At 35.7% G+C, this 8057-nt stretch overlaps 1 protein-coding gene across 1 annotated transcript in view; it reads right to left on the bottom strand.

Annotated features, from left to right (window-relative positions):
• Positions 1–338: 338 nt before the first annotated feature.
• Positions 339–8057, bottom strand: part of METTL4 (methyltransferase like 4) — a 174132-nt gene continuing 166413 nt past the window's right edge. The window contains exon 10 of the mRNA XM_027577311.1: positions 339–467. The gene's annotated coding sequence lies outside the window, so the exon portion shown is untranslated. The remainder of the gene's footprint in view (positions 468–8057) is intronic.

Here is an 8057-nt window from a genome sequence, read left to right as displayed (position 1 = left end):
TTTTTGATTTTGTTTCCATCGGTTTTTGTTTTTTTTTTCCGTTAACTTAGATACAGGCTTCCTGAAAGCTTGGTACTTGCCTTTAAATTCTTTTCTAATATTCCAGTTATCACCCAAGAAGAGATCCCCTGCACAAGCTACACTTGCCTTCATTACAGAATTACTCAGCCCCTACTGGCTCTACTCTGGAAGTTCTACACCTGTGGATAGGTTAAAGAGCTCTGCCTCTGTTAGAAATCTTTTAGTTGCAAGTGGGGGGAAAAAAATCTGAAATTGGCTTAAACAAAAATGTATGTACTATTTAAATGAAAAGTCCACATCAAGTAGTAACTTCAGCTGTGGCTTTATTCAGGACTCAGACGTTATCACCAATTTTCTGTGCTTCTTCTGAGTTGACTCCATTCTCAGACTCCCTGCAGTGGCTCCTGCAACTTCAGGCTCCCATAACCATCACATGTCGGCCTCAGCTAGGGAGAGAGTCCAACAAAAGAACAAACAAAAGTTTGGATTAAGTCTTCTTGGTTGAAATTGGCCAGATTGGTGGTGCTAACTGGCTTGGCTTGGGTAAGACCTCCAGCTAGAATGTCCAGGGGTAGAGGCAGCTCTAACCCAAAGTTTGTGGGCCAAGAGGAAGGTAGAGTGGCCTCCAAGCAAAATTGTGCTGGGGGTGGGAACACGGACATGGAAGAACAAAACCAATTCATAGCTATGTGTAGTCCTGCATCCACTTTTGACTTTTAGGGAATTTGTTATTATTTTTCCTAGAGGTGAACATGGTCAGAACAGTAATCCTCTTATGGGATCTGTATTATGCTGCCATGATGTTCCATAATGGCAAACACATTCTACAGAACTACCAAACAAAATTCTTATTTGTTCTTCCAAAAACAATTTCCAAATTTGTTTAACATAAAAACGACAGATTTACTAATAGTGTATCAAAATTTCTACTGTTTTTTAGTGTGCTCTTCTCAAGCTTTCAAAATAACAAAATCATGAGTTTTTTTATTACCTTTTTTTGGCATTATGAACAACTGTCACACCATAGATAAATGCCTTCTATTAATTTATAAGGTCTAATTTTTTGTATCAGTTGTTGCTAATTAATAGTTCTAAAATAGTTCCTGGAGTTAACAGTTCTCACCTCATGATTTTAATTATTTTGAACCTTTTAAACATGGCACTAAAAGCTCCCCATGGCAAGGGGAGGCGTGTAAAAAGTCTGTTGTTAATGTATCCCCTGTTCCTATCAAGAGGGCCATTCCTTTTAGCACCTTCAAGCCAGGTAACTGTATTCTCCAGTGTCACTGTCCTTTTCTCTTTTATAAGCACTTGAGAAACACATCAAATGTCATTCTCTCATTTCCTCTCCCTCTTCCTTCCTTTAAATATTTTGGTAGAAAACAAAATTTTCCAGAAATACATTTGATTTATCCATTAGAACTGTATCTTTACATGCTGTGGAATATTTTTAAGCAACATCAAGGGTTCTTTTAGTTTAGTGTTTTTTGGTTTTTTGGCCTCTTGTCAATTTCTTCCTCCTTTCCATAAAGTTGACTTTTTTTCCTATTCAAACTCCTGTCAGATTTTACTTGTCTTCTCTTCTTCCCCTTAAGGCATGTTAGTAGCTTCTTAAAGATGCCTTCTATAAACAACTCTTCCAAGGACTAGGATACTGCTTAAACCTAAAACTACCATTTTAAAATTATTTTTGTTTTTTATGTACACATCAAAAATGCAAACTGAAAGAAGCAGAGTCATAAAATAAAATATTCTTAAGCTTATTAGTATTCCATATTTATATATACAAACACTGTGAGTCCCAAAATAGTAATTTAAAGCACTGGCTATTTTTGTCTATTGATTTTAATTAAGTTTACTTTAGGTTCTCTGGATCTCAAGTAAGAGAGAGGAGAAACAGATGAAAATATCAAAAGCAAGCTTTTTATCCCAGCTCTTGGGGTAAAAAACTAATAAGCCACCTCCACAGTGAATTTCTAGTGAATCATTAACCAGGGATTTGTTGCCTTGGTTACTGAGCCAGGTAGAGATTCCAGTAAAAAAGCAATGCGACCTATGAGCTCAGGAAACTGAAGAAGTGAAATTTCTGCATGATATTTGCAGTTTCTACAGAAAGAAATGAAAATAGTAGAAATGTATGTTAAAATAAAAAGGAAAAAAGAATACCTTGATTTTTGAACTAATGTTAAAGACATTTAAACACACACACACACACACACACACACACACACACACACGATAATAGCAATGATGTGTGTTTGCTTGCAAGATTTTACAAAACACAGACCATTTCCAATATGAGACATCTCTCCGATGTGTGTTTGCTTGCAAGATTTTACAAAACATAGACCATTTCCAATATGAGACATCTCTCCTGGAAAACAAAGCACTTTGCTTTTCAGTGGTAACTAGAATTCTACCAGTAGAGAATATTTTGATAATATATTTATAAGACAAGCATTCAGAAAGCAGAATAATTGAGTATATTTTACAGGCAAAATACCTCTGTGGCTTTTTCACTGAGTTATAGGTGTATGGTTCTTTACATTATATTGTATCAAAATAAGAATCACATAAGTATTGGTACCAAACCTAAAACCAAAGGCAAAAACAAGAGGCAGAATTTGAAAGCATAACTTCAAGCATCACCATTATCATAGGTTGAAACCAACTTTACTACTGAACTCAGGTTCACACTGAAGATGTTGGTCATCTACTAACCTACATCCAGTGACGGCAGAAACTACATTATCTGTGATGGTTCATTTTGTTCTGTTTCTCAGGAGAACCCTGGCTAATACAGTATCTAAGCCCTACTTCTCACTCTTTCCATGCCAATTCTTCAGGCCAGTCCAGTTTACACAAAAACAACCCAATTTAAGAGAAAAAGATGGACAAATTCACAGCTGTTCCATGGATGAGAACGAGGCATTTAATAAGAATTAAATTCTAAAATTTAATTTTTCAGTTCGTAAATTCTGCCAAAAGTTAGTGATAACCAGGCAGCATGACATAGCCAACAGAACAGAGTTTCTGGAGTCAGTTGGCCTGGATTTGTATTCTAGCTCTACCAATTACTGACTGGGTGGCTCTGAAAGTAAAGTGTCTGAGCCCTGGTTACTCAGCTATGCAGTGTGAACACTCATACTCCAGAAGACTGATTATTATCAAAATTCAGTGAGATAATACATACAAAGCTCCTAGCTCAATAAAAATGGGTATCTTTATTTCTTCCTCTTTCCCACATGGAAAACTTCCATTTTTCATTTAAAAAAATCAGATTTCCTGACATGTATCACATGACCTCACTGATATGAGGAATTCTTAATCTCAGGAAACAAACTGAGTGTTACTGGAGTGGTTGGGGGTGGGAGGGATGGGGTGGCTGGGTGATAGACATTGGGGAGGGTATGTGCTACAGTGAGCGCTGTGAATTGTGCAAGACTGTTGAATCACAGATCTGTACTTCTGAAACAAATAACGCAACATATTTTAAGAAAAAAGAAAAAGAAGAAGATAACAGGAGAGGAAGAAAAGGGGAGTATGTCAGAGGGGGAGACGAACCATGAGAGATGATGGACTCTGAAAAACAAACTGAGGGTTCTAGAGGGGAGGGGGTAGGGGGATGGGTTAGCCTGGTGATGGGTATTGAGGAGGGCACGTTCTGCATGGAGCACTGGGTGTTATGAACAAACAATGAATCATGGAACACTGCACCAAAAACTAATGATGTAATATATGGTGATTAACATAACAATAAAAAAATTAAAAAAAAAATCAGATTTCCTGAAATGCTTAAATTTGGGATTCTAAAATTTAGAACATTTTCCACACACAACCTTTAAGAGCTATTTTTTAAGTGCAATATTACTATTGGCTCTCTTGGTCTAGAACCTTCCTTCAATACACATAAACAAATTCTCTGACACAAAACTGGAAATAAAAGTTAAAAGGGTAGACTTAATACTCAGACTGTGGTATAAATTCCTAAAGTATGCACTTTGTTTAAGCCTGCCCAAACTTGAATGCAGTCACACAGGGCTCACACCTAATCTTACAGCCCCAAATATGCAGCATTCATGATCAACATATATTCTCAATCATAAACTGCTGAGTTTATGATCTTCCCACCCTCCTCCTATCTGTAATTGCAAATTTTCTTTTACCATTATGAATCCAATTTGGGAAATTAACTTTGTTTGAGCTTAGTGCTGGACTAAGTTAAGTAAGGTAAATGTTTGGCATCTGTGGTTTATTGCAAATTCTACCGAAGTTGCTAAGATTTGCTTTATTCCCAATCTGGCCTTATTTAGGTCTTTCTGCCTTTATTTCCTGTCAAAGCTCTTAGATGCTTATTACTTGATGTTTATTTATCTTTTACCTTTCAGAGACAGCCAAATCCTAAGATATTTAAGTATATTACACAGATTTCAAATTTTTTAGAGTTCATTTTTAATAAGAATTATCTTACTGGTAGCAATAACCAAAAGGCAAAAATACCACTGGGGCTTTAAATTATGTGCTTAATAAAACTTTCTTTTTCTTAATTTATCTATTACTCAAATAGCACATTATATTTAATATACAAGAGATTATTTTTAAATATTAGCCAATAAGATTAAAGACTTGTTTAATAATAACATTTGAAGGTATCAATTTTACAAAGAACATTTTTATTCTATAATTCCCTATGTTTTCATGTATAAGTCCGTTATATGGACATGGTCTTCTGGCCTATTTTATGTCAGGTTCTGCAGTAGATATAACAAACAATATGACATGGTTCCTGTTTTCAAGGGGTTTACAGTCTCCCAGAAGGGACAAGCATGTAAACAAGTCATTATTATACTGTATTAGCCAAAGTTCCCAGACAAAATAGCTTGAGGCAGGAGGAAGCTCTTAAGATTCATCTGAAGCATAGAGTTCCCCAGGGAGCAAAAGTAAGGAAAACTATACGTAGAGCTGGAAAGATGGGAAGCAATGCAAAGTGATACATTACTGGGCTGGCAACTCTTTCACAATAAACCCTAAAAAGACACAGCTGGTCACTGGTAGTGCATTTGCTCAGCTACTCAGATGTCCACATAGGGACACTCAGCTTAGAGAAAGATATCCATGGGAAATAAAGACGGGATACAATAAACGATAACACTGGCCTGGTACTTCTCAGAACATTATAAGGGTTCCAAAAATTAACCTCTCCCTTTACAGAGCTCACTATTTGGTTAAAGAGACAATACAGAATCAATATATCAAGGACAGAAGTCGCTATGGAAATTTGTTAAGCCAACACATACACCTAAAACAGTTAATAATTATAACTACAGAAGGCAAAGTATAAAAAACAGATAATTGTTAAAATAGTTTGAGGAGAAATGAATGTTTGAGAACTCAAAGAAAATTGATAGAGGAGGTAGTAAATAAATTTTAACCTGAAGAATACCCAGACCTTAAATATGTAAATCAGAAAGGGAAAGAACAGCCCACTTACAGTGAAATAGCATGAGCAAAGGAACACAGAGAGAAGTAAGCATAGCAAGTTCTCAGGACAATGGTGGGAAATAAGAAGAAATCCGGTAGATCAAAGGGTAGTGGTTGGGGAGGAATGGGAAATAAAACTGGTAAGATGGCAGAGAGAAAGATTTGAAATTCCAATACACCATGGCATGGATTTTTAAATACACATTAAATCCTATAGCTTAATTCTCCAGCTAACTTTGTACAACCTTGCTAACCTTCCAGAAATCCAAAATAAAATTACTAATGGGAGAAATCTTGATGAAGATGGCAGAAAAGATCCTAACTTACCAATTCCTACAGATACACCAAAACTACAACTACAGTTCACCCTTGAACATCACAGAAGTTAGGCGTTTCAATACTCTGCACAGCCTAAAATCCATGTATAATTTTTGACTCCTAAAAACTTAACTACTAATAGCCTACTGTTGACTAGAAGCCTTACTGATAACATAAAGAGACGATTAACACATATTTTATATGTGATATGTATTATATACTGTATTCTTAAATTATTCTAAAGCTAGAAAAAAATTGAGAAAATCATAAGGGAGAGAAAAAACATTTACAGTAATTTACTGTACTTATCAAAAAATTCAAGTATAAGTGACATGTACAGTTCAAACCCATGTTACTCTCCCTGTCAAATAAATAAATAATCTTAAAAAAAATCATCATAGCTGAAGAATACATTAACTGCAATGAAAAATACACTACAGGAAATCAATATCAGATTAGATGGTGCAGAAGAACAAATAAGCAGTCTGGAAGGCAGGTTAGTAGAAATCACCTAACCTGAATAGCAACAAAGCAAGCAAGCAAGCAAGAAAGAAAGAAAAAAGAAATTTAAAAAATGAGGATAGTTTAAGGGACCTCTGGGATAGCATAAGAATAGTAACTTTTGCATTATAGGCATCCCAGAAGAAGAGAGAGAGAAAGGGGCAGAAAATTTATTTGAAGAAATAATAGCTGAAACCTTCCCAAACTTGGGAAAGGAAACAGACATCCAGGTCCAGGAAGCATGGAGAGCTCCAAACAAGGTGGACGCAAAGAGGTTCACACACGACACATAATTAAAATCTCAAAAATTAAGGATAAACAGAATTTTAAAAGAGGCAAAAGAAAAGCAACTAATTACACAGAACCACCATTAGACAATCAGCTGATAGTTCAGCAGAAACTTTGCAGGTCAGAAGAGAGTGGCACTATATATTCAAAGTGCTGAAAGGAAAAAAACCTACAAACAAGAATACTCTATACAGCAAGGTTATCATTCAGAATTGAAAGAGAGATAAAGAGTTTCCCAGACAAACAAAAGGAAAGGAGTTCATCACCTCTAACCCAAACTTACATAAATATCAAAGGAACTTCTTTTTTTTTAAAGATTTTATTTATTTCTTTGAGAGAGAGAGCACAAGTGGGGGGAGGTGTTACAAAGGTAGCGGGAAAAGCAGACTCCCCTCTGAGCAGGGAGCCCAATGTGGGGCTCAATCCCAGGACCCTGAGATCACAACCTAGGCAGACAATTAACCAACTGAGCCACCCAGGCATCCCTCAAAGGAACTTCTTTAAGTGAAAGAGAAAAGGCCATAACTAGAAGTAGAAAATTAGAAAATAAAAACCTCACTCATAAAAGAAAATATATAAGATATATATTTAGTAGAGGATTTACTAGACATATATAGTAGAGGATCAATCACTCATAAAGCTAGTATGAAGGTTAAAACACAAGAATAATGAAATCAACTATGTCTACAATAATTAGCAAAGAAATAAAATAAAAATATATAAAATATAACATCAAAAACATAAAGCATAGGGCCGAGGGAGTAAAAATGTAGTGCATTTGGAATGCATTCAAACTTAAGTGACCATCAACTTAAAACAGACTGCTATACACATAGATCGTCATTTGTGAACCTCAGGGTAACCACAAACCAAAAACCTATAATAGATACACTAAAAAAAAAAAAAAAAAAAAAACAGGGAAAGAAATCCAAGCATACCAATCAAAACACAAGGGACAAAAACAAGAGAAAAAGAAATAGAGAAGGGTGCCTGCATGGCTCAGTCATTAAGCATCTGCCTTCGGCTCAGGTCATGATCCCAGGGTCTTGGGATCAAGCCCCACATCGGGCTCCCTGCTCGGCGGGAAGCCTGCTTTTCCCTCTCCCACTCCTCCTGCTTGTGTTCCTGCTCTCGCTATCTCTCTCTCTCTGTCAAATAAATAAAAATCTTTTTTAAAAAATTAAAAAAGAAAAAGAAATAGAGAAGAACTGCAAAAAAACAGAAAACAATGAACAAATGGCAAAAAAGTACATACCCATCAATAATTACTTTAAATGTAAATAGACTAAATGCTCCGATCAAAAGACATGGCTAAATGGACTAAAAAAAAACAAACAAGATTCATCTATATGCTGCCTACAAGAGACTCTCTTCAAAGAGACCTCAAGACACACAGACTGAAAGTGAAAGCACAGAAAAAGATATTCATGCAAGTGGAAATGAAAAGA

The sequence above is a fragment of the Zalophus californianus genome, chromosome 14 (genome assembly GCF_009762305.2).
Source record: "Zalophus californianus isolate mZalCal1 chromosome 14, mZalCal1.pri.v2, whole genome shotgun sequence".
Classification (NCBI taxonomy): domain Eukaryota; kingdom Metazoa; phylum Chordata; class Mammalia; order Carnivora; family Otariidae; genus Zalophus; species Zalophus californianus.
Note: the sequence above shows the minus strand (reverse complement) of the source record. Positions and strands in the feature narration are given on the sequence as shown.